The sequence below is a fragment of the Natator depressus genome, chromosome 7, assembly GCF_965152275.1.
Source record: "Natator depressus isolate rNatDep1 chromosome 7, rNatDep2.hap1, whole genome shotgun sequence".
NCBI classification, from domain to species: domain Eukaryota; kingdom Metazoa; phylum Chordata; order Testudines; family Cheloniidae; genus Natator; species Natator depressus.
In genome coordinates, this window is record NC_134240.1 from 123692156 (window position 1) to 123714841 (window position 22686).

The window sequence follows — 22686 nt, forward strand, 5'->3', positions numbered from 1 at the left end:
CCCGGCTGGGGTTCGGGGGGGCCCCGGCTGGGGTTCGGGGGGGCCTGGCTCGGGACCCGGGGTTCGGGGGGGGGGCCTGGCTCGGGCCCCGGCTGGGGTTCAGGGGGGGGCCTGGCTCGGGGTTCGGGGGGGCCTGGCTCGGGACCCGGGGTTCGGGGGGGGGGCCTGGCTCGGGACCCGGCTGGGGTTCGGGGGGGCCTGGCTCCGGGTTTGGGGGGGCCTGGCTCGGGCCCCAGGGTTCGGGGGGGCTGGCTCGGGCCCCGGCTGGGGTTTAGGGGGGCCTGGCTCCGGGTTTGGGGCGGCTGGCTCGGGTCCCAGGTTTCCGGGGGGGGGGGCTGGCTCGGGCCTGGTTGGGGTTCGGGGGGGACCCACGGGGGGCTGGCTGGGTCTGGGCCCGGGCCCCGGGGAGCAGCACCTCGGGGTGCAAAGTGGGTAGGGTCACAGAATGACTAGGACTGGGGGGCAGGGGGGTGGCTGGCTGATCATTTGTTTTTCCTAGGCGAGGCAGAGTGCAGGTCTGGTGTTTATCCTGCAGGTGGAGAACAGCCATGTTTGGTTTTGTGCACTTTTTTCCCTATTTTTAATGGCTATTTGCACAATTGCAGGAAACCCCGGGCGGTGTCGGACAATCATTTTTAATGACAGTCTCTAATATGTTCTCTAGCCCCGTTTTTCTTACTTTGCAGAGCTGTAACTCTCCATTATTATTGATGGAAACGGTTTTCGTCGGTTTGGGGCTATGTGGTGAGTTTGATGTTCACTAACATTTACTGATTAAAAAACTAATCCTGTTAAGCCTTATTATTATGGTATGCTGGTCCCCACACCAGACCCCCTACCAGAGAAAGCCCCTAACCCAAAGACCTCACAATCCAAATAACAAGCTGAGAAGACTAGAGGAGCCAAGAGACCCAGAGGAATGTGGTAACTTTCAGACGCCCTAATCGTCGGAGCCCTGGGTGCCTGGGACCCCTGCAACAAGCGTGAGCTGCAGACCTGCAGGGTTGGTCGACGCTACGCACAGCTCATGAGGCACCTCGTGGTCTCGGACACCATCCGATGGTCCAGGGACATCTACACTGAACACATCACCGGCCACCGACAGTACCAGGAGGTGAGAGCCGGAGCAACATCGTGTTTTGACTACGAGACAGGGACTGAGAGACTTTTTTCCGTTGGACCATACAAACTGGAACCATAAACTCAATGAATGTTAAATCTCACCAAATGAGGGTCAATCCATCCTCATCATCGTATCCACTCATTATACTCCACACCTGAACATAGCCATTATATGAACAACATACCCTCATGTCCCAATGTCTGTACTTTGACCCGTTAACCTTTTACCCCCAATCAGGGATATTGCAGATTATGTATTCCTTACACCACCAGACCTTAAACCGAACTTCGCACCCCTTGATGATCTGTACGTTATTCCCCGATAACCAGAAACTTCTATGCTTAAACTCTGTACCGTTCACTTTTTTTTAAACATCATCTTAATAAAATTTTCCCTCCTTCTGTTCTCAATCATCCATGCACCCACCTCATGAAATGTAAGGGTGCAGGAGGCCCCACCTGGGTTACTCAGTGTTTGTGGTCTTGGCAGGCAAAGTGATGCTAATCGGGGTTGGAAGCGGGCTGGTATTTCAGGACAGAGAAGTCATACTATGGGGTGAGATGTGGAAGAAGACCCAGACAGCCAAGGGAGAAGGGATAAAAGGAGGTGGGGAGGTTGGCATAACTGCCAGCCTGCAGGGGGTGGGGAGGTGACAAGAAATAATATCTGAGAAGTAGGTGGGGACAGAGGTTTTGCGCTGAGGCAGTTTTACATTTGCAATGGGGAGAGGGAAAAGCCATGGAGACCTCTTGGTAACAAACACAGAACTTGATCCTACAATCAGCTCTGCACAGCCAGACTCCTCAGTGCAAGAATCGGACCATAGAGGGTCTCAGTCAATGACGCCCAGCTGATAGGAGAGATGAAGTGTTCGTTCAGCACTTCTGCAATGAACCCAGTTGGCCTCTGGATGCCGCTGTTGAGCCATGTTAGCTTTATACTTTTTATCCTAGGTGGTTCTTTTGAGCCTCATGGTGCAGGTGAGCCTGGAGCCCTGCTGGGGATTTAACTAAGCAAAGTTACTGGGTACTAAAATGAGTTCCATCTGGGAAGAGCGGCTGTATGAGAACACATCAAGCTGGGGCACTGCTGTATGAGGTGAAGCAGTTACTGCCCCAGACTCCTTCCTTGCGTCTCTGCCCCAAGAAAGAGGCACTTTGCTGACCTGTCATGTTTTTAAAATTTGTTTATTTTTTTTAAGTTCTGGGGTTGGGGGCCTTTCAGCTCCGGGGCACTGGTTCAAAATTAGCCCAGCTAGTGACTGAAAGTCATTAACATCTTTTGGCTCTTTAATGGCCCATGCAAAATGAGGTGGGGATCTCAGCCTAGTTCAGCTAATATCCTTTGGCTGCCTCAACAAAGGGGTTGAGGAGCAAACTAGTTCTAGAGGCTGTATTGTCCCTCACCCTCTGGTCTTGGCCAAGGCATGTTGGTGGTCTCGTAGGAAGGCAGCAGGCGTCAATGCTGCAAGCATCATGCCTGCCCTGAAGACGAATAGACCTCGGTTGTCAGTCTCTCACCTGCCCCAAGCACCAAATTTGCTTTAAATAAAACCAAAACATGCATGAACAGACAAGACAAAACCTGAACAATTTTGGGAGGAAGCTCCAGGGCATGTGTGAAAATGGGTAATTTGAATGGAAATTCTCTTTCTGCCTCCACTATGGGATCACTTGTGTGTGTCATGGTTGTGTTTCTCTCCAAGGCACGTATGGCTGATCATTAAGGGCTTTCTGGGTGGGCTCAGAGGGCAAGAAATAAGGTAAAGTGTTCAGCTCCTTATTTTTATATGTCCCCTCCTCTGGGCCTGCTTGAAGGTGTTTTGTCTGAGTTCTGCATCCCTTTGCCTTTGGCTGCAGTGATCTCTGGAAACTGTAAAAAGAAAAGGAGTACTTGTGGCACCTTAGCGACTAACAAATTTTGACTCTCATTCTTATTAGTCTTATTCTAACTGTATTGGGGTGAGGTTACATGGATTCAGTCAGAATTATTAGGCATGAGGGCCAGTCCTTGCTAGAAGCAGCATGCAAACTAAACCAGGAGGGAAGATGATACTGGGTCCCCATCTGTCTAGTCCTGGGGGCGTCTCAAGGCGTTTGTGTTCCAGGGAAGAACTTTCTTGATGGTTTGGTGGAGTTCCGAGCAGGAAGGACATGAACCAGGCCACATTCATCAGGAGCGAATCTCGGTTCAAATGCTGTAAAGTCCTTGAGCCTTCAGGACCCAACCATGTAGTGTCAAAAGTGTGAACAAACCCAGTATTGGGACGGCATTGCAGATCCGAATCTGCTCTTCAGGGCAGGGACTGTTCGTGCAGTACCCAGGCCAGTGGGGTCCCACTCCTGACGGGGGCCTCTGGGTACTACTGAACAATAATAGTCTTCCTCTATCTGTGACCGACGGTCAGGAGTTTGGTGCTAGAATCACGGACAATTCCCGCGCATGGAAGTCAGGAGAGGGCTGCCCTCGAGAACTTACAGCGGCACAGCTGCATAAGCGCTCTCCTGTAGCCACTCTACGCTGACAGAAGACAGCTTAACTACTGTCCCGCCGGCTTAACTACTCCGGCCCCCGCCAGCAGCAGAAGCTCTCCTGCTGGTATAGCATTGTCCACACCAGCACTTTTGTTGGTGTAACTTATGTCGCTTAGTGGATGATATATTCACCCCTCCGAGCAACATAAGTTCTGCCAACGTAAACTGTAGTGTAGACGTGGCCTTTGGCTGGTTACTAAAATTAATCTACCTAGCTACATCACTCAAGGGTGTGAAAAATTCTCACACACACACACCCCCCAAGAGACATAGTTAAGCCGACATATGCCCCAGCATAGACGCATGCCATTAGGTCAACAGAAGAATTCTCGAGGGGGTGGATTTACTCCAGTGACAGAAAAACCCTTCCATCACTGTAGCACGTGTCTATGCTACAGTGGCATAATTGCAGTGCCGCAGCTTGTCACGGTAGTGCCTGTCATGTTGATGTACCATAAGCTGGAGGGAGTTTAGAAAAGAAGCCATCATTCTGGGAATGGTTAATTTAGGAGTGGCAGCAGATACTGGCGACTGTCAGGGGCTTATGGGAGACGTGCCTCTCGGTGTCATAGCCAGAGGAACGTGGTGAGAACGTACAATTGAAGGAACTCAACCTTCTACCTGTCCCCAACAGGGAAAAGAGGGAGCAGCCCCTACCACCTTTCATTCATGTTCATTCAGGTGAGGGATTCCCCTCCTTTCCCTTTGATGAGCCTCCACCAGTGGATCCTGACACTGACCACTCTGAGATAAAACAACAGTGTCAGCCACCTCTTCCCCCCAACCCCCCGGTCCATGTAGCAGAAGTCGGATTCTGTCCTGCAGCAGGACAGAATATCCTGGCTGCGGTGGGAAAGGGCAGAGCTGTTCTGTAGTTCACATAATGGGGTGTTAAATGGGATCACACTGGAGAAACCTGTTGTGTCCCCCAAAAAATCCCCTTTATCTTTCATAAATATTGTTCTGTTGTGACTGTTTTTGGCCATGTGTGTCGGTGTCAGGGTGGGGGCCTGTGGCAGCCTAAGGAGGAACCCAGACAGACAATAGTGAAGGAATGGGACATTCTTATACTGCCAGCTCTTCAAGGCAGGGACTATTCCTTCCACTGTGTTTGTGCCGCACCTATGTTATGGGGCCTTGGTCCTAGTGGGGCCTCTCTGCCCAGCTATGGCACAAATAATACCTGCAATTAACCATGAATAATCTGAAATGTTTTGAGCACAACTGAGATTGCGCAGGAGATGAAGCTGAGTCCCAGTGCGGTCTAACTGGACTCTCGGGAATTATTCCCACTGGATTGTACTGGGTCGAGCTCAATTAGGCAAGCGAGGGACAGACACTGTCCTGAAGAGAGATAATGGAACCATACACATCAGAGAAGGAAAAACAGTGGCTGCCCCGGCAGGAACATTCCCTACCCTGAAGAAGGCCTTCGGTAATTCAGTCTAATGTGGGGGGTTGCCGCAGCCCAGGCCTGTGGACCTGCAGCTTGGAAGAGGTTTCCTTTTGCTCAGTTTCATCCCATCCTTCGTAGCTGTTCCTCCTTGCTCCCATTGCTGGAGAAGAAGCAGGATGAGAGGCACTAAATGCTCCATCAGCTGGAGCAGAACTACATGGAAGGAACTGTCTTCCTGTCTTACAAAGCTTTTGTAGAAAGGGAAGTTTTGTAGGACTTCCGCTGAGAAAGTAACACCTGTGACAGTCACAGAACCATGGAAATGTAGGGCTGGAAGGGACCTTGAGAGGGCATCTAGTCTGCCCCCCTACACACACACGTACAGAGGCAGGACCTTTCAAAAGGAAACAAAGGACCTTGTGAATGACAGACCCATCAGCGTGACCCAAGAGATGCATAACACAACCGGTTACCACACTATGCTACCACACAGCTGTGGAGTTTGTCATTTTGAAAGCGCACAGAATCCATAACTGATCTCACCACCACAATTACCTGAGAGCTTTCTTACCAGATTGAAAGATCTTCACCTTGCTGAAAAGAGAAGCCACGGTAGAAACCCTGGAGGAGAGCAACAATCTACGAGACTCCCAAGCCGTATCTGCAGAAACTGCAGAGTGGCGTTTACATTTGGCCAAAGAGTGGACCATGAGCAAGAGGCAGGATTATCCTACCATATGCCAGCTTGTTGCAATTCATGCCCTCTGCCCTGGAGAAAACATGAATGGGATGAAAAGGGGCAAAAAAGGCAATAGTATTAGGCCTAATCCCCAAATCTTCACATGATTTTACCCTGTCCCTAACTCAGCCAAAACTTCCACTGAAGCTTGAGAAAGGACAGAGTGAAAACTGAATAAGGACTTCAGGGTTGGGCTTAATAATAGTTCTTAGTCCCCACACAGAGCCTTTCATCTTCACAGTGCTGTACAGTGCTGATCAGTTAATACTGCTGATGAACAGCACCTGAGCACCCTTAAATTTGAGCAATGGTCAGAGAGTTGAATGAGAGGAATGAAAGTGAACATAGATATAGATCTTGGAGACCAAAATATTATATTATACATATGGGATATTATAAAGAGAGAAGTCTGCCTAAATGATCTACGGCATCCTAGTCCTGAACCAGAGCAATGGGGTAAGGAGAAGTCTCCAGACCAGCAGGTTCTCAGAGCCCTTAGGGTATGTCTACACTGTGATCAAAGACCTGTGGAACAGCTGTGGCTGGTCCAGGTCAACTAACTCAGCTATTAAATTGCAGTGTAGATGTTCTGGCCTGGGCTAGAGTCCAGGCTCTGAGATGCTGCAAAGAGGGAGGGTCTCAGAGCCCAGGCTCCAGCCTGAGCCAGAACATCTACACTGCAATTTGTAGCCTGGCAGCCTGAGCACCATGAGCCTGAGTCAGCCGACCTGGGCTCTGAGCTTTGGTGCCTTGGGTTTTTTATTGTAGTGTAGACATACCCTTAATGGTTTCTAACTCTCCTGATCATTTGCTCTCCAGATTGACATGAGATAGCTTCAGTGGGATGGTGGAACTATTTTGCACAGGGGAAGAACACGGGGTGCTGGCATTTTCTGCCAGCCTGGCTGTACTAGCTTCTTGGCCACATTACCCATGGATGGAGCCCAGGAGCCCCCGGATCACGTGGAAATGGTAGAGTGGGGTGGATAATGTCCATAGGCAGCGGAACATGACTGCACAAGATTCGTCACCACTTTTTACTCCATTTTCTGACCAGCTCTAAGTGAGGCAGATAGTAGCGCTTTGACCCTCACCCATGCTACACATGCTCTAGGTGCTCCTCCCTGGGAGCTCACCCGGTGGACTCACTTACCCGTGAGGCTGGGTGTTCGTGGCCCAAGCCTGGCTCTCGCTCCTTCGCCTTCACAGAGCAGTCGGTCTGGTATGTGACTCTGGGAACAGCTGCGTGAACGAGACAGGCACAAAACAGGAGGCTGCCGGGTCCCTTGCTGGAGTGCCTATGTGATAGCTTATTAGAACGCGAGCTCTGGCCCTTTCCTTTCATCTTGTCAAGTTACACAAAGGTTGCCACAGAACTGTGTGTAAAGTCAAGCAAGAATGTACAAACTGGCCCTGGGGTGCCCTCCCCCACCCTTCATCTCCCACCTCCGATTGACACCCAGAAATGATCTGCCACTCAGCATGAATGCTTGCACAGGGTCCTGAACTGGAGTGAAACAGCCCCCTCCACCCTGCCCCCCACACTCATTGTCCCCACCCTGGGAATCTATGTTTATATAGAGAGTGAGATGGGGGATGGGCACAGGTGTGCAGGGCCCTCCCTAGGGTTGGCCTTACACAAATTCACCAACAGCTGCTGCCTGGGGACCCGTCAGCTTGGGCAGCTCCTCCCCAGCTGATTCCTCCTCTCCCGCAGCCAAGCCTCCACCTCCTCCCACTCCAGCGTGTGGGGCCTGGGCCTGGCTGCCACAGTGGAGAAGCCATGTCCAGGAGCGTGATTTTGACAGGCAAGATGGCTCTAGCAAGCTCAGCTCCATGCCAGCCAGGCAGGGGGAATTAGCCCAGCTCTCTTCCTACACCCCAGGGCCAGTACCCTGCTGTGGTTTTGCATTTCCTCCTCTGGCTGCCCTTGGTTTTCCCCGGGCATGAGCTAGGCACCCTCCTCTCCCCTCAGCATCTCCAGTTACACAGCTGCAGCTCACTGACTGGCCCGTTCACCATCTGCTCCAAAGAGCACGGTGCTGCACCCATTAGTGTAGTAGCCATGGCATTAAAGCAGGGCCTACAGCCCCAGGGCGCTGGACACCCAGCCGGGCAGGCAGGCCCTGCCCCAAAACCCTCACACTCTAACTAGACCTGACTGACACGGGGAGGGGAAGGGCTGACAGCCAAGTAGAGTGATGGAGTGGCTCAGGCTACAGCTGTTCCTGCTAGGCCGCTCTGGATGGGGGGTTATTTTCCCAGCATTCCTCTGAGTACAGATGTTCTCTCGGAGCGGGATCCAGACAGAGGAGGGTAAAATGTTTTCATTCCAAATGCTCAGGGTCAGGTCATGGTTTGTCTAAACGGCTTTTGTTGCTGTAATTATCAGATTAACAGATCTCTGGCAGCATGTTTCAGGGCAGCAGCATTAACCCTTTAGTGCCCCCCCCCAGCGTTGCCCCCCCCCCCCAGACTGCTGGGGCAGCTGCTTTGCAGAGAAAGGGGAATAGCAAAGAGTGAGAAACAGAGCAAATACCAAGCCCAGGAGTTACTCTTTGTTCACAAGTCCAGGCGCCCAAAGGAAATATGTGCACCCCTGAGAGCAGCCAGCCAATATGGAGAGGGCTGTGGCTGCAAGAGGCCAATGCAGTGCTGGCCTGTGCATGCAGAAGCACGGTGTCACTGGGGGGTGGGAAATAGCCCCTCGCTATATAGCTCTGGTATGACAGTATCTGGACTATTGCATTCACTTCCAGGCACCTCAGAACCAGAAAGACGCAGGGAGCTCAGAGAAGAGCAAGAACGATGACAGGGCTGACGGGGAAGGAGAGATTCAATGTGACTGAGCGATGAGTGGGGGACCCATGATAAGCTAGCAGGGAAGAACTGATCCATGGACCCAGGGGCCATGATTAGGGGAATCAAGATGAAAAGTTTGAAAAGACATTGAGTTTGAATATCAGAAGAAGCCCCTAAGCCTCGGACACCTGAGGGTGCGCCACCCCCATGCCCAAACAGAAACCAGCAGGGAACACACAGCAATGGACATGAGGACGACCCCAGCTGGGAGTGGCAGCCTGCAGCCGGAACAACCACCTTGGCTGCAGCTGTTTCTCTCACCCACATTTAAAGGAGCAGCTGTCAGAGGAGCATAAACCCAGTGGCGGCTGGGGAAGGCTAGAGTCCTCACCTGTCTGAGGGGAGGGGCCAGGTGAAGCCGTCATGGGGAGCTGCTGCATTAGCTGCTAGAACTTGAGTCCAGATGCTTTCTGCACCAAGGTTGGTAGGAGCCCCATGAATGCACTGCAGGGAGTGATCCTGTGGAGACTGGGGCCAAGACTGACTCCATGTAACCCAATAGGCCTTTTCCATTTCAAACCCAGTCTCCTGACTCTTCCATTTGTGTCCTCTGCCCACCTCTGTGTCCTGGGAGCCTCCCCTGGTCTCCTTGGGCCTGGAGCAGCCTGACACTCACTGTTCTGCAGGTTCCTAGCCCCTGCTTCTTCTGATGGACCAGCTACTCCAGGAGGGATTCCAGCTGTAACTAGCACCCCTCGCTGCCCGCTCTCACTCATGTTGGCCTCCTCTGAGTCTCCCTGGGGCAGGAGCTCTGCCAACATCTGGCCCATTGCACAGTGTCAGGTACACCTATGGCAGTGAACACACTTAAGAAGTAAAAACTGTGTGATGCCAAAGGGCTTCAGAACTGGCATCATCCTCCTGCTGCCCTGGCTTCCTCCTCTTTCAGGGTGTGACGAAGAGGGGCTGTTCTTAATGTTTCCTCTGAATATTCTGGGGGTGCCTCGGTTTCCCCTAGGCAGTTCTTAAGTATCTAGGTGGTGGCATAAGTGTGTATGATCATTGCAGAGCCTAGAGGGCAGGTGTGTGCAGGGGTCTGGAGACAGAGAATGGCCGACACCCTGTTTCCTGGCAACTGATGGCCTGGGCCCTTCCCCCCTGCAAGGTGAGAGCTAAAGGGCTGGAGAGAATTTCAGTTTGGGGCTGGCTGGGGACATGGAGTGAAGTGCAGATGTGGTTGTCTGGCTCACTGCCCCCCAAAATGGACCCAGCTGAAGGGTCCTGTTCTCTGCACCTACAAGCTTTGTGTTAGACCATGTTCCTGTCGTCTAATAAACCTTCTATTTTACTGGCTGGCTGAGAGTCACGTCTGACTGCGGAGTTGGGGGGCAGGACCCTCTGGCTTCCCCAGGACCCCGCCTGGGTGGACTCGCTGTGGGAAGCACACGGAGGGGCAGAGGATGCTGAGTGCTCCGAGGTCAGACCCAGGAAGGTGGAAGCTGTGTGAGCTTTGTGTCCTGAAGACAGGCCGCTCACAGAAAGGCGACTGCCCCAGAGTCCTGACTGGCTTCATGGGGAGCAGTTCCAGAGCATCGCCCAGGGACTCCGTGACAACTGGTGTTAGCGGTGGGATGTACTGCACCCCGCGGATGGCGCTTCCTGCAGTAAGTGACTGGGGAGCAGCAAAACGAAGGGGGATTGACGAGGACCAGATGTGCTGAAGGCTCAGAGAGGAGCGGTTTCAGGGGGCGGTTAACCCCTGGGAGTGTGTGACCAGCGAGAAGGACTGTGCAGTAATGGGGTCCCCCTGGGGACTGCGGTGAGCAGTCTCGGGGCGGAGGAGCCTGCGGCTTGGCCCTGGGAGAGAGAAGGACTCTTGCAGTAACAGGGTTCCCCTGGGGATTGCAGCGAGCAGTCCCAGGGGCAGAGGAGTCTGCCGCTCGACCCTGGCAAAGAGGGGGTGACCTCGAGAAGGGCTGGCACACTAGGGGTTCTCCCTGGAAACCGTGGGGAGCTGAGAGCACACAGGCCTGTGAGTCCACAACAACTTGGGAACAGTGGGGTGATGGTCTGTCACCGTCTCCTTAAGAAGGACATTGTAACCATGTGCAGAAAGAGAAGGTTGAGCATTGGAAATTTCACCAAAGCAGAGTTTATCGTGCAGCTGGAGGAGAATGACCGCCCTAAGGAACAGATTCCTGACCCCAATGGGGCTATAGCAGGATCTGGGAGCAGCTGGAGTGGGAGCCAGGCATCCCCAAGACTCCTCTCCCCAACCAGACGAGGGTCTTCACATTTGGGTTCCCCATCGGGGGATCAGAGATGGACGGGATTGAAGCTGAGTCCGAGAGAGCAAGAGGACTGTGAGAGACGGCGAGAGCCCAAGAAAGAGCTGCAGAAGCAGCAGCAGCATGAACTGGCGGTGGGGGAGCGGAGAGGCCTAGGGGACCTCCCCGGGGTGAGTGGGGATAGACCCCGGGGGGCCAGTTCCGCAGGGAACCTCGAGACTAAATTGCTGCCCCTGGTTAAGGGCGGGGGGATGTGGATGCCCACCTCACTGCCTTTGAGCAGGCTGGCGATTTGAACCAGGGGGACCCTGCGGAAAAGCCCCGTTGTCTAGCTCCCTTGCTGGGTCCCAAGGCCATAGACTCCGTCAGCCAGATGGGTGGGGAGGTGGACAGGCTCCCACTCCTGACCCCAACCTATATGTATGTGTGGAGTTTCCTGGGGTCAGGCCCCTCGGACCCCCAGTGGGAGCGGAAGGTGATGGTCAATGGGGATCAGGTTTCAGAGTAACAGCCGTGTTAGTCTGTATTCGCAAAAAGAAAATGGAGTACTTGTGGCACCTTAGAGACGAACCAATTTATTTGAGCATGAGCTTTCATGAGCTACAGCTCACTTCATCGACATTCCTGGGTGGCGAGATCCTGGGACAGAGAGAACTGTTGTCAGGCCCTGGGTGGGGCAGCCTCAGATGCTGAGGGGCTGTGTGAGCTGGGTGAAGGTCCCAGGGACGAAGCCCCTCGGCCTGCCTATGGTCCAGATCCCCGTGCAGACCCAGGAGGGGTGGGGCTGGCTGGTCGTTGGGGTTCTCCAGGATACCAGCTGCGAGACCCTGTTGTGGAGTGACTGCGTCTCTTTGGGAAAGGATCCAGGCCCTGCTCCTGTAACTGCTGAGGGTTTGAATTTGAATCCAGGGAACCAATTGGTGGAGAGGGAAATGGTCAGTGACAATGCAGATGACCTGGCTGGCAGCAGGGAGGAGCGGCTAGGCTTGGGCTACCTGCCTGCCTGTAACCAGACCCCTGGGGCTGGGTGGGACAGAGAGATGCTCCTGAGCCCCTTCTCCAGTGTGCAAGGGGGCAGGGCTGGCTCTGATGCAGTGAGGAAAGCAGCGAGCTCGCTGCCTACCCCCACTGGGACAGCCAGGGCAGCGCTGAGCACAGTGGGAGCTGAGACCCTAGCTGCCGGGGGGAGGGGGACGGGGGGGGGGGACAGGCAGGGCAGGGGATCTGTTGGGAGTGGCAAGGTGCTTGGTAAGGAAAGTCTGGATGAGCCTAGGCAGCCTTGTGAGCTGATGGTTTTGTCTAGTCAGCAGGCTGGGAAGGCGAGGAGAGTGGAAAAAGAGTGTCCCTGTGTGACGATGTGACGCAGCAGGGAGGGGGGAGTGTTGACCTGGGAATGTGCCCTGGGGACGGGAGACCTGAGAGCCTGTCACCTGAGCCAGGAGGGGGAGGGGGAGGTGACACCTCTGCCCAGGAATGTGGATGGAGGCTGCAGCAGGGAACCTGCTCGGTGGGTTTAGTTTCAGTTTGGGGCTGGGTGGAGGAACACAGGGAACCCCAGGGCTGGGGTCTAAGCTCCCTGCTCCCCCAGAAGGACTTCACTGAGGGGTCCTGGGTGTACCCACAAGCTCTGTTTTGGACTGTGTTCCTGTTGTCCAATAAACCTTCTGTTTTACTGGCTGGCTGAGAGTCTCAGTGAATCCCAGGAAGAGGGGTGCAGGGCCTGGACTCCCCCACACTCCGTGACAACTGGTGGCAGCGGTGGGATCTACTGCACCCCGTGAACGGCGCTTCCTGCAGTAAGTGACTGGGGAACAGTAAAACGAAGGGGGATTGACGGGGACCAGGCGTGCTGAAGATTCAGAGAGAGACGGTTTCAGGGGGCGGTTAACCCCTGGGAGTGTGTGACCAGAGAGAAGGACTTTTGCAGTAACAGGGTCCCCCGGGGGATTGCAGCGAGCGGTCCCAGGGGCGGAGGAGTCTGCAGCTCGACCCTGGCAAAGAGGTGGTGACCTCAAGAAGGACTGGCACACTAGGGGCTTTTCCTGGAAACCGTGGACAGCTGCCCGGCCTGCGAGTGGCCAGCCGGGAGATGTACGCTAAACGCCTCAAGAGCGACCTGGTGGAGCTGTGCAGGCAGAGGGGGCTGCGCGTCGGGAGGTCCACCAAGGAACAGCTGATTGCCCAGCTGGAGGAGAGGGATCGCTTGGATGACCCGATCCCTGTCCCTGAGGGAAGCCGCCCGGCGGACGCAGCGTGGGCCCTGGGGCCTGACCAGGCTGGGAGGGGTCAGACTGCTGCCCAGGACACCCCGAGACCCTTCCTACCTATGCCTGGGGGAGGGGTTGTGGGAAGCCCAGCGAATACCGAGGGCCCCCTGACCCCAGCAGCCAGCAGGGGATCCTCCCAGCGGAGCTCCCCATCCCTGGAGCGGATGCGGCTGGAATGGGAGAGGGAGAGGAAAATGAGGGAGCTGGAGGATCATGAAAAACAACGTCAACATGAGGAGAAACAACGTCAACATGAGCAGGAGGAGAAGGAGAGGGAACGTCAACATGAGCAGGAGGAGAAGGAGAGGGAACGTCAACATGAGCAGGAGGAGAAGGAGAGGGAACGTCAACATGAGCAGGAGGAGAAGGAGAAACAACGTCAACATGAGCAGGAGGAGAAGGAGAGGGAACGTCAACATGAGCAGCAGGAGAAGGAGAAACAAAGACAGCATGAACTGGAGCTGGCCAGGCTGAGGAGCAGTGGGGCCCCGGCTGCGGTGAGTGAGGGGGGACCCAAGACTGCAAGGAGCTTTGATAAGTGCTTCCTGGCCCAGCGGAAGGAGGGGGAGGACATAGATAGCTTCCTGACGGCCTTTGAGAATGCCTGCGAGCTGCACAGGGTTGACCCTGCAGACAGGCTCCAGTTCCTCACCCCCTTACTGGACCCCAAAGCCGTGGAGGTCTACAGCCGGATGACAGGGGCAGAGGCAGGGGACTATGAACTGTTCAAACAGGCCCTGCTCCGTGAGTTTGGGCTGACCCCCGAGATGTACCGGAGAAGGTTCCGGAGTCAGCGTAAAACGCCTGAGGTCACCTACCTACAACTGGTCAACAGGATGCAGGGATATGCCCGCAAGTGGACAGCGGGGGCCCAAACTAAAGAGGACCTGCTTGACCTGTTTGTACTGGAGCACCTGTATGAACAGTGCCCTTCCGACCTGAGGCTGTGGCTGGTGGACAAAAAGCTCACGAACCCCCAGCATGCAGGGCAGCTGGCCGACGAGTTTGTGAACAGTCGGTCAGGGGGTAGCCGGGAGGAGTCCCAAAAGAACAGGCCCCCCCCGATGCAGAGAGAGAGTCCTGTGGGATCAGGAGGCAGCTGGTGGTCCCCCAGAAGTACCGCCGCAAGCTCCTGTCCCTGGCCCATGACATCCCCCTCGCAGGGCACCAGGGAATCCGGCGCACCCGGCAGAGGTTGCTACAGAACTTTTACTGGCCCGGGGTCTTTACCACCGTCCGGCAGTATTGCCGATCCTGTGACCCCTGTCAGAGGGTGGGGAAGGCCCGGGACAAGGGGAAAGCGGCGTTGAGACCTTTGCCCATCATAGAGGAGCCTTTCCAGAAGGTGGCCATGGACATCGTGGGGCCTCTCAGCAAGACGACCCGGTCGGGGAAGAAATACATTCTGGTGGTGGTAGATTTCGCCACCCGCTACCCCGAGGCAGTGCCCTTAGCTTCCATTGAAGCAGACACCGTGGCAGATGCGCTCCTGACCATTTTCAGCCGAGTGGGGTTCCCCAGGGAAGTCTTGACAGACCAAGGCTCCAACTTCATGTCGGCCCTGCTCCGGTGCTTGTGGGAGAAATGTGGGGTCCGGCATGACTGGGCCTCAGCGTATCACCCCCAGTCCAATGGGCTGGTGGAGAGGTTTAACGGGACGCTAAAGATGATGCTGAAAACCTTTATGAACCAGCACCCGCAGGATTGGGACAAGTACTTACCTCACCTGCTGTTCGCGTACAGGGAGGTGGCCCAGGAGTCTACCGGATTTTCGCCTTTCGAACTGTTATATGGAAGGAGGGTGAGGGGCCCCCTGGACCTGATGAGAGACGAGTGGGAGGGGAAGGCCACTCCCGATGGAGAGTCAGTGGTGGAGTATGTCCTGACCTTCCGAGAGAGACTGGCTGAACTCATGGGCCTGGCCAGGGAGAATCTGGCCAGAGCCCAGAGGAAGCAGAAGGTCTGGTATGACCGCACGGCGCGGGCCCGTGCCTACGCCACCGGGGATCAGGTGATGGTTCTCATCCCCGTGAGAAAGAACAAACTACAGGCCGCCTGGGAGGGCCCGTTCAAGGTCGTCAAGCAGCTCAATGAGGTAAACTATGTGGTGGAGCTGTCGAACCGGGCCCACCACCGCCGGGTGTACCATGTGAATATGATGAAGCCATATTATGCCAGGGGGAATGTGGTGTTAGCTGTGTGTGGTCAGTGGGAGGAGCAGGGAGATGACCCTTTAGTAGATCTATTCCCTGGGACCAGAGCTGGTTCCCCCCTGGAAACAATCCCCCTCTCGGATCAGCTCACCCCTGCCCAGCAAGCTGAGGTCAGGGGGGTGCTGCATCCGTACCGACAGCTGTTTTCCAACCAGCCTGGACGCACTAATCTGACTGTCCACCGGGTGCAGACAGGGTCGCACCCGCCGATAAGATGCTCCCCCTTCCGAGTCACAGGGAAAACTGCTCAGGACCTGGAAAGAGAGGTCCGGGACATGCTGGCTTTGGGGGTGATCCAGCCATCGGCCAGCCCTTGGGCCTCGCCGGTGGTGCTGGTCCCCAAAAAGGATGGGTCAGTCCGGTTCTGTGTGGACTATCGGAAGCTCAATGCCATCACTGTATCGGATGCCTACCCCATGCCCAGGCCGGACGAGCTCCTAGACAAGCTGGGAGGAGCTCGGTACCTTACCACCATGGACCTTACAAAGGGCTACTGGCAAGTGCCGCTGGATGCAGATGCCCGGCTGAAATCGGCCTTTATCACCCCTCTGGGGCTCTATGAGTTTCTGACCCTGCCTTTCGGCCTCAAGGGAGCGCCGGCCACCTTCCAGCGCCTGGTGGACCAGCTCCTGAGGGGGATGGAGAGTTTTGCCGTGGCGTATATTGACGACATCTGTGTCTTTAGCCAGACCTGGGAGGACCACGTGTCCCAGGTTAGACAAGTGCTGGACCGACTCCAGGGGGCTGGGCTGACTGTCAAAGCGGAGAAGTGCAAGGTGGGGATGGCTGAAGTATCTTACCTGGGCCATCGGGTGGGGAGCGGCCGCCTAAAGCCGGAACCGGCCAAGGTGGAGGTGATCAGAGACTGGCCTGCTCCCCACACCAAAAAGCAGGTCCAAGCCTTTATTGGGATGGCAGGATACTACCGAAGATTTGTGCCCCACTTTAGCGCCATAGCCACCCCCATCACTGAGCTATGCAAGAAGGGGAAGCCAGACAAGGTGGTCTGGACCGAGCAGTGCCAGGAGGCTTTCCGGGCGCTGAAGGAGGCTCTGGTCAGTGGCCCAGTTCTAGCAAACCCAGACTTTGACAAGCCCTTTGTGGTGTTCACCGACGCCTCCGACACGGGACTGGGGGCGGTGTTAATGCAGGAGGATGAAAAGGGGGAGAGACACCGCATCGTGTACCTGAGCAAGAAGTTGCTACCCCGGGAGCAACACTACGCGGCCATCGAGAAGGAGTGCCTGGCCATGGTGTGGGCCCTCAAGAAACTAGAGCCCTATCTCTTCGGGCGACACTTCACCGTCTACACCGACCACTCTCCCCTGACCTGGCTGCACCAGATGAAAGGAGCCAACGCCAAGCTCCTGAGGTGGAGCCTGCTCCTGCAGGATTACGACATGGACGTGGTCCACGTGAAGGGAAGTGCCAACCTGATAGCGGATGCGCTGTCCCGGAGAGGGGGCCCCGAACTTCCCCAGGTCACTGGTCACAGTGACCCCGCTCAGTTCAGTCTCGAAGGGGGGAGAGATGTGACGATGTGACGCAGCAGGGAGGGGGGAGTGTTGACCTGGGAATGTGCCCTGGGGACGGGAGACCTGAGAGCCTGTCACCTGAGCCAGGAGGGGGAGGGGGAGGTGACACCTCTGCCCAGGAATGTGGACGGAGGCTGCAGCAGGGAACCTGCTCGGTGGGTTTAGTTTCAGTTTGGGGCTGGGTGGAGGAACACAGGGAACCCCAGGGCTGGGGTCTAAGCTCCCTGCTCCCCCAGAAGGACTTCACTGAGGGGTCCTGGGTGTCCCCACAAGCTCTGTTTTGGACTGTGTTCCTGTTGTCCAATAAACCTTCTGTTTTACTGGCTGGCTGAGAGTCTCAGTGAATCCCAGGAAGAGGGGTGCAGGGCCTGGACTCCCCCACACTCCGTGACACCCTGTACCTTACCTATTACCTGGATGGAGAAGTGTGACAGTGAAGGAAACGTGCCTGTGTCTGTCAGGGGTATTGACTTGCCTGTGGAGGGAGCTACCCTGGTCTCCAAGCAGTTGTCTGTGACCAGCCTTGTGTGCTGGGACCAGGGGAAAGAGATCTCAAGCTGTGTGTCTGGGAAAGGAGAAAGTGTGTCCGGCTCTTCTTTGTCTGTGGAGCAGACAGAAGGGGTCTTTCAGCCTGTGATGGCTGAGGGTAGTGCAGGTGTCTCAGAGTTTGTTCTGGATTCAGCTAAAGCCCAGGAAGGGAATGGTCCTAAGTTTGTGTCTGCTGGGGAGAATGGCCCTGTAACTAGGTCGCATCCAGTTAGTCTCTATGTAAAATCCCAGAGCCCAGACAATTCTGGTGCTTGTATTTTGCCTGTTGCTAGTGTGTTGTTGGGAAAGGGTGTCGCAACTCTGTCTAATCAGGGTGAGATCCTAGCCAGGGCACAAGGAGAGCATGAAGGTGATTTGATTGTGTTACCAACTGAGGGTGTGGAAACCTGTAGCAAGAAAGAAAAGATTCCTGAACTTGTGCGTGGCAAAGGGAAGGAGAATGCTTCTAACCTTTTCTCTAGGAAGTCTGTCAGTTTGCCTGAAAGGGGATTGTGTAGGAATCCGCTGGATGGGCCAGAGGTGATTCTGGATGTAAGTGAGACCCAGAAAGAGTCTGTTGCTCAGGAATGTGTTCCTCTAGAGCAAGCCCTAGGTGAAGAGGGTAAGGGCAGAATTTCTGTGAGGGGTGAATTGTTGCATAGAAAAGCCCTAGGGAAAGGAATCCTCATGGAGTCTTTGCAAGCAGTTTACTGCAACTGAAGGGTGTGAAAGTGATTTAATCAAGAAAGTTTCAGTTCCTAACAGCCAGAAATTTTCTGTTGTGAATGGATCCACTGACTTTCCTGTTGAAGGATCCAGTGTGGATAGCTTTGAGAAGGTCTCAGATGAAGTGAAAGCTGTTAAGAAAGTTAAACAGTCCTATAACCAAGTGGCTGTGTTTGGCCAGTTTGTTGGGGAGATAAGGTTGTTGAGAAAGGAATGTCTCCATGCTAGTTCTGAAAGTGAACAGTATGTGGCCCAGGTCAAGATGGGGACTCTTAGCCAAGAGAGCCCGAATTGCAGCCCCCCAGACTGGAGCCCTGGGAGAAGACCCCATCCCAGTTTGACCCCAGGGGTTTTGGGATGGCAAAAGGGCATGGGCCGCATAAACCTTCCCACATGCGGCATGCGAGTGCTATCGACCACCCCCGACCTAAGGGAGGGCGTGAAACTGGAAGGGCCTGGTGTAACTCCCACCAAAGAACGGGAGAGATGCTGGGGCATCCATGGGAACGTTGGTGGCTTCGAACTTCCCCAGGTCACCGGCTAAAGTGACCCCGCTCAGTTCGATCTCGAAGGGGGGAGAGATGTGACGAAGCGGGACTGTTCTTAATGTTTCCTCTGAATATTGTGGGGGTGCCTCAGTTTCCCCTATGCAGCTCTTAAGTATCTAGGTGGTGGGATAAGGGTGTATGATCATTGCAGAGCCCTAGAGGGCAGGTGTGTGCAGGGCACTGGAGACATAGAATGGCCGACACCCTGTTTCCTGGCAACTGATGGCCTGGGCCCTTCCCCGCTGCAAGGTGAGAGCTAAAGGTTTGGAGAGAGTTTCAGTTTGGGGCTGGCTGGGGACATGGAGTGAAGTGCAGACGTGGTTGTCTGGCTCACTGCCCCCCAAAATGGACCCAGCTGAGGGGTCCTGTTCTCTGCATCTACAAGCTCTGTGTTAGACCATGTTCCTGTCATCTAATAAACCTTCTGTTTTACTGGCTGGCTGAGAGTCCTGTCTGACTGCGGAGTTGGGGTGCAGGACCCTCTGGCTTCCCCAGGACCCCGCCTGGGCGGACTCGCTGTGGGAAGCGCACGGAGGGGCAGAGGATGCTGAATACTCCGAGGTCAGACCCAGGAAGGTGGAAGCTAGGCTGCTCCCCGAGAGGAGACTTCCCCAGAGTCCTGCCTGGCTTTGTAGGGAGCAGTTCCAGAGCATTGCCCGGGGACTCTGTGACACAGGGCAAATCCAGTCTTGGCTAGGATTTGGGGTGATTTGCAGGGGGTACGGAGGAGGATAGCCCCTCAGGGCTGTATCCTTAACGTGTCCCCTCTGCTGCAGAAGGATGGGAGGAACTTCTCTAGGCTTCCCTTTTCTCAGTCATGCAGGGAGCCTCCTGCAAAGCTACAGCCCCATGTAACAAAGTCTTGTCCCTAAATAACATATCGGGACTAAATCTGTCCCCAAAGCCTTGTCTTCCTTGATGAACATGAGTCTGCCCTGTCTGGCACACTCTTTTCTGCCCAGCACTGCCTTCTCTGGGGGCGAGGGGTCAGGGATTATGGAAGAGAGGCCCCAGGGGTCCAGAGCCCACTGCAGGACTGATCCCTGAATCAGAATCGGTCTCAGTTCCACCACAGGAAACAGGAACCAGCCCATTGCTGCTCTGCTGCCCCATTGCTCTGGGAGTCTGCTGCCAGCACACCTGCTCCAGGACAAGAACCAGGGACCTGAGGTGAGTAAAGCTCCCGTCCAACGTTTACATTCCGCCGTCTCCAACTGCTTTCCCCAGGGGTGACGCGGGGCGGGGGGGGGATCTGCTTTGTGCCAGAATTCTTCCCTTCACCTTTCATGCATTCCTGTCAGGGCTGTGGGGGAGGAGGGGACACTGGTGCCCACTAGCTCCCCAGGAGCAAAGGCACCAGGCCACAGTCCGAGTGGATGCAAATCCACTGGCTTCATGTGCAAATCACGCCAGGCCCCCGGTGTGAGGGCGAGAGCGCAAGGGCAGCTCAGACTCATGCCAAGGAAGCGGGATGCTGGAGGGCAGAGACAGCTCCGCCGAATCCTACGCGAGTCCGGCAGTGCTCCACAGCTGGGGACGCCTCCGACAAGCACCTGGGGTGCTCAGACTCAAGGCAGCTCTTTTCCCCAATTCCCAGCTCGTGGCAGAGACCAGACAGCTCTGCTCCCGCCGTGGCCTGCTCCTTGCTGGCTGCCGTGATCCACACCACAGTCTCTCCAGCCAGGGCTGGGCTTAGCAGCATTGTCTCGCTGGGCCTGACGTAGGAAGCTCTCAGAAGCTCAATGGCCCAGCGGTGCTGGCTCCCCATCACTACCTGAGCCAGTGCCAGGCCCTGGTTCCCAGTTTCAAAGCCCTCCAGGACTGGGGCCTATCTACCTGAAGGAGCCCCTCTCCCCCGCCCCGCCCCATGAGGGCTGCACCCAAGGCACTGGAGCTGGAGACGAGGCCCCTCCGTGAAGGGCACCTACCTGTGCAGCACTCGCTGCCTTCAGAGCAATGGGCAAGACTCACCTGTCCCCAGCAGCCTCTTGTCAGCTTCGGGAGCCCGTCTCCTCCCAAAGCAACAACAGAGAGCATGGGGCTGAGCAAGCCTGGCCCTGGGGCTGCCGCAGCTTAACCCTCCAGTCGGTGACAGCAAGGTCCCAGTGCAACGGGCGCAACGGATGAGCAGGCTGCACTGGAGAGAGGAGAATGCCCAGGCCTGGGGAGGGGAGAGAACCCGGAGAGACGGCGGGTGTGACAGGTAGAGCAGAGGGCAAGGGGCAGAGAAAGAGGAATCAGGTGTTACCGGCCCAGTGTCCCTGCTGTTCCTGCCTAGGGTCCCCTCTCACACATGCAAAGCGCTATCAATGCCCCTCCGTCCCAGCCTGCAGCCACATACCCTGTTCTTCCAGCCCTGGGACCCCCAACTCAGTCAGTGCCCCTCAATCCTGACGCACAACCCACCCCTGCTACCTCAGCCCTTGGTTCCCAACACAGAGCTTTATCGAAGCCCCTCCCCGTAGCGACAGTCCCCCTCGCCTAGACCGGTATTGAGACATCACCCACTGGGCCAACATTTGTGTGTCTTGCTCACGCCCGTTCGGATTCCAGTAGCTCGTCTGCTCAGACTGACCCAAAAGGCCACTTGGCCACTGCAGCTGTTGCAGGCCCCTGCTTTCCAAGTGCAAACATCTTGCCTGTGCTCCACACCAGGCAGATTCTGGGGCCCCACACGAGGTGTGCGGGAACTGGACTTTCCGTTCCAGGGGAAAGGCCAGGATTTTGCAATTCATGCCCACACACAGAAGTGCTCCAAATGGTTCGTGGGCATCCCCGGTGCTAGCATGATTGATCATCTCCGGGCAACTCTAAAAAGCCACTCTGCGTGCACCAATTCAACCCACCCTGGCTCAGCACTCGCACAGCTGGCCAGCTGTGGTGTGGCAGCCACACCTGTTCAATGATTTCACCTCCCAGTGAAATCTCCCAGTGCTCTTCCCCACCCTCCAGGGAGAACTCAGAGCCACCAGCTCCAGCACCTGCCACCCTCCCGGGCCCAGGGGATGCCAGGGTAGGACTTGGCTGGTCTCTGCTCTGCTCAATCATGACAGAGCTCAGCTGCCCCACGCCTCACCCCCCAGGAGTGCCTCCGCTCCATGCAGGACACAGAAGCATAAGGAAAAGCAAACTGTCATTGATAAACAGTAAGGCAGGAAATCCCAGAAAACGTGTCACACAGTAAAGTGCATCTTTAATCTGTAAAACCTTTCTTAAAATGTAACAACATTACAGCAAAGTGTGTCTGGTCAGCTTCTGGAGGCAAAGAAACGGGAAGAGGTTAGTCGGCCTGCAACCGAGAGAGAGAGGAGAATTCACAAGGCTCGTGTGACTCAATGGGGCACAGAATCTCCCTGGCTGCACCCCCAGACTCCAGATCTGACACAGACTGAACAGAAACAGGGACACTAGTGCAAAACTCCCCAGCAGCCCCCCAGATAAATCCTCTCTAGCTGTCACTGACCCACTGAAGCTCCTTCCACCCCTGTACATCCCTGGCAGTGGGGGGATGGAGCAGAATACATGATGTGGGGGGAAGAAAGGAAGTGGGGAACTGGCTGGGCCACATGGGGTCAGCCAGGATGGGGGTGCTCACACTGGGGCTCCAGACCCTGCATGCTCCCATCTGGATCCTGGGGGGGGGACATACAAGCAAAAAGGAAGCTGTAAGCTCAACAACAAATTATAGAAGGAAGGGAATAGGACTTCTTCCCTTGGAGCCCCACATCCAGGGGAGATGGGGTTTGTCTGAATGAGCGCTGCACCAGGGCCAGGCACCCTTCTGCCATGGCATCTACATGCATGTTATCTGTGTGACAATGCAGCTCCCAAGCCTACCACCCACAGGCAGACCTATGGCCAGGACCACTGTGGGCACCCAATACAGCAGAACACCAACAATTCGGGTTACTTTGATACAGCTGCTCCTAGGAGTGGTGCTGGGCTGCGGGCAGGTGCTGCCATTCACACAGGCGGCTGTGACTGGAC

General features: G+C 55.5%; 1 protein-coding gene across 1 annotated transcript in view; it reads left to right on the forward strand.

Annotated features, from left to right (window-relative positions):
* The window catches only part of CNNM1 (cyclin and CBS domain divalent metal cation transport mediator 1), a 74456-nt gene extending 73571 nt beyond the window's left edge, over positions 1-885 (forward strand). The window contains exon 12 of the mRNA XM_074959660.1: positions 687-885. The gene's annotated coding sequence lies outside the window, so the exon portion shown is untranslated. The remainder of the gene's footprint in view (positions 1-686) is intronic.
* The last annotated feature ends 21801 nt before the right edge of the window (positions 886-22686 follow it).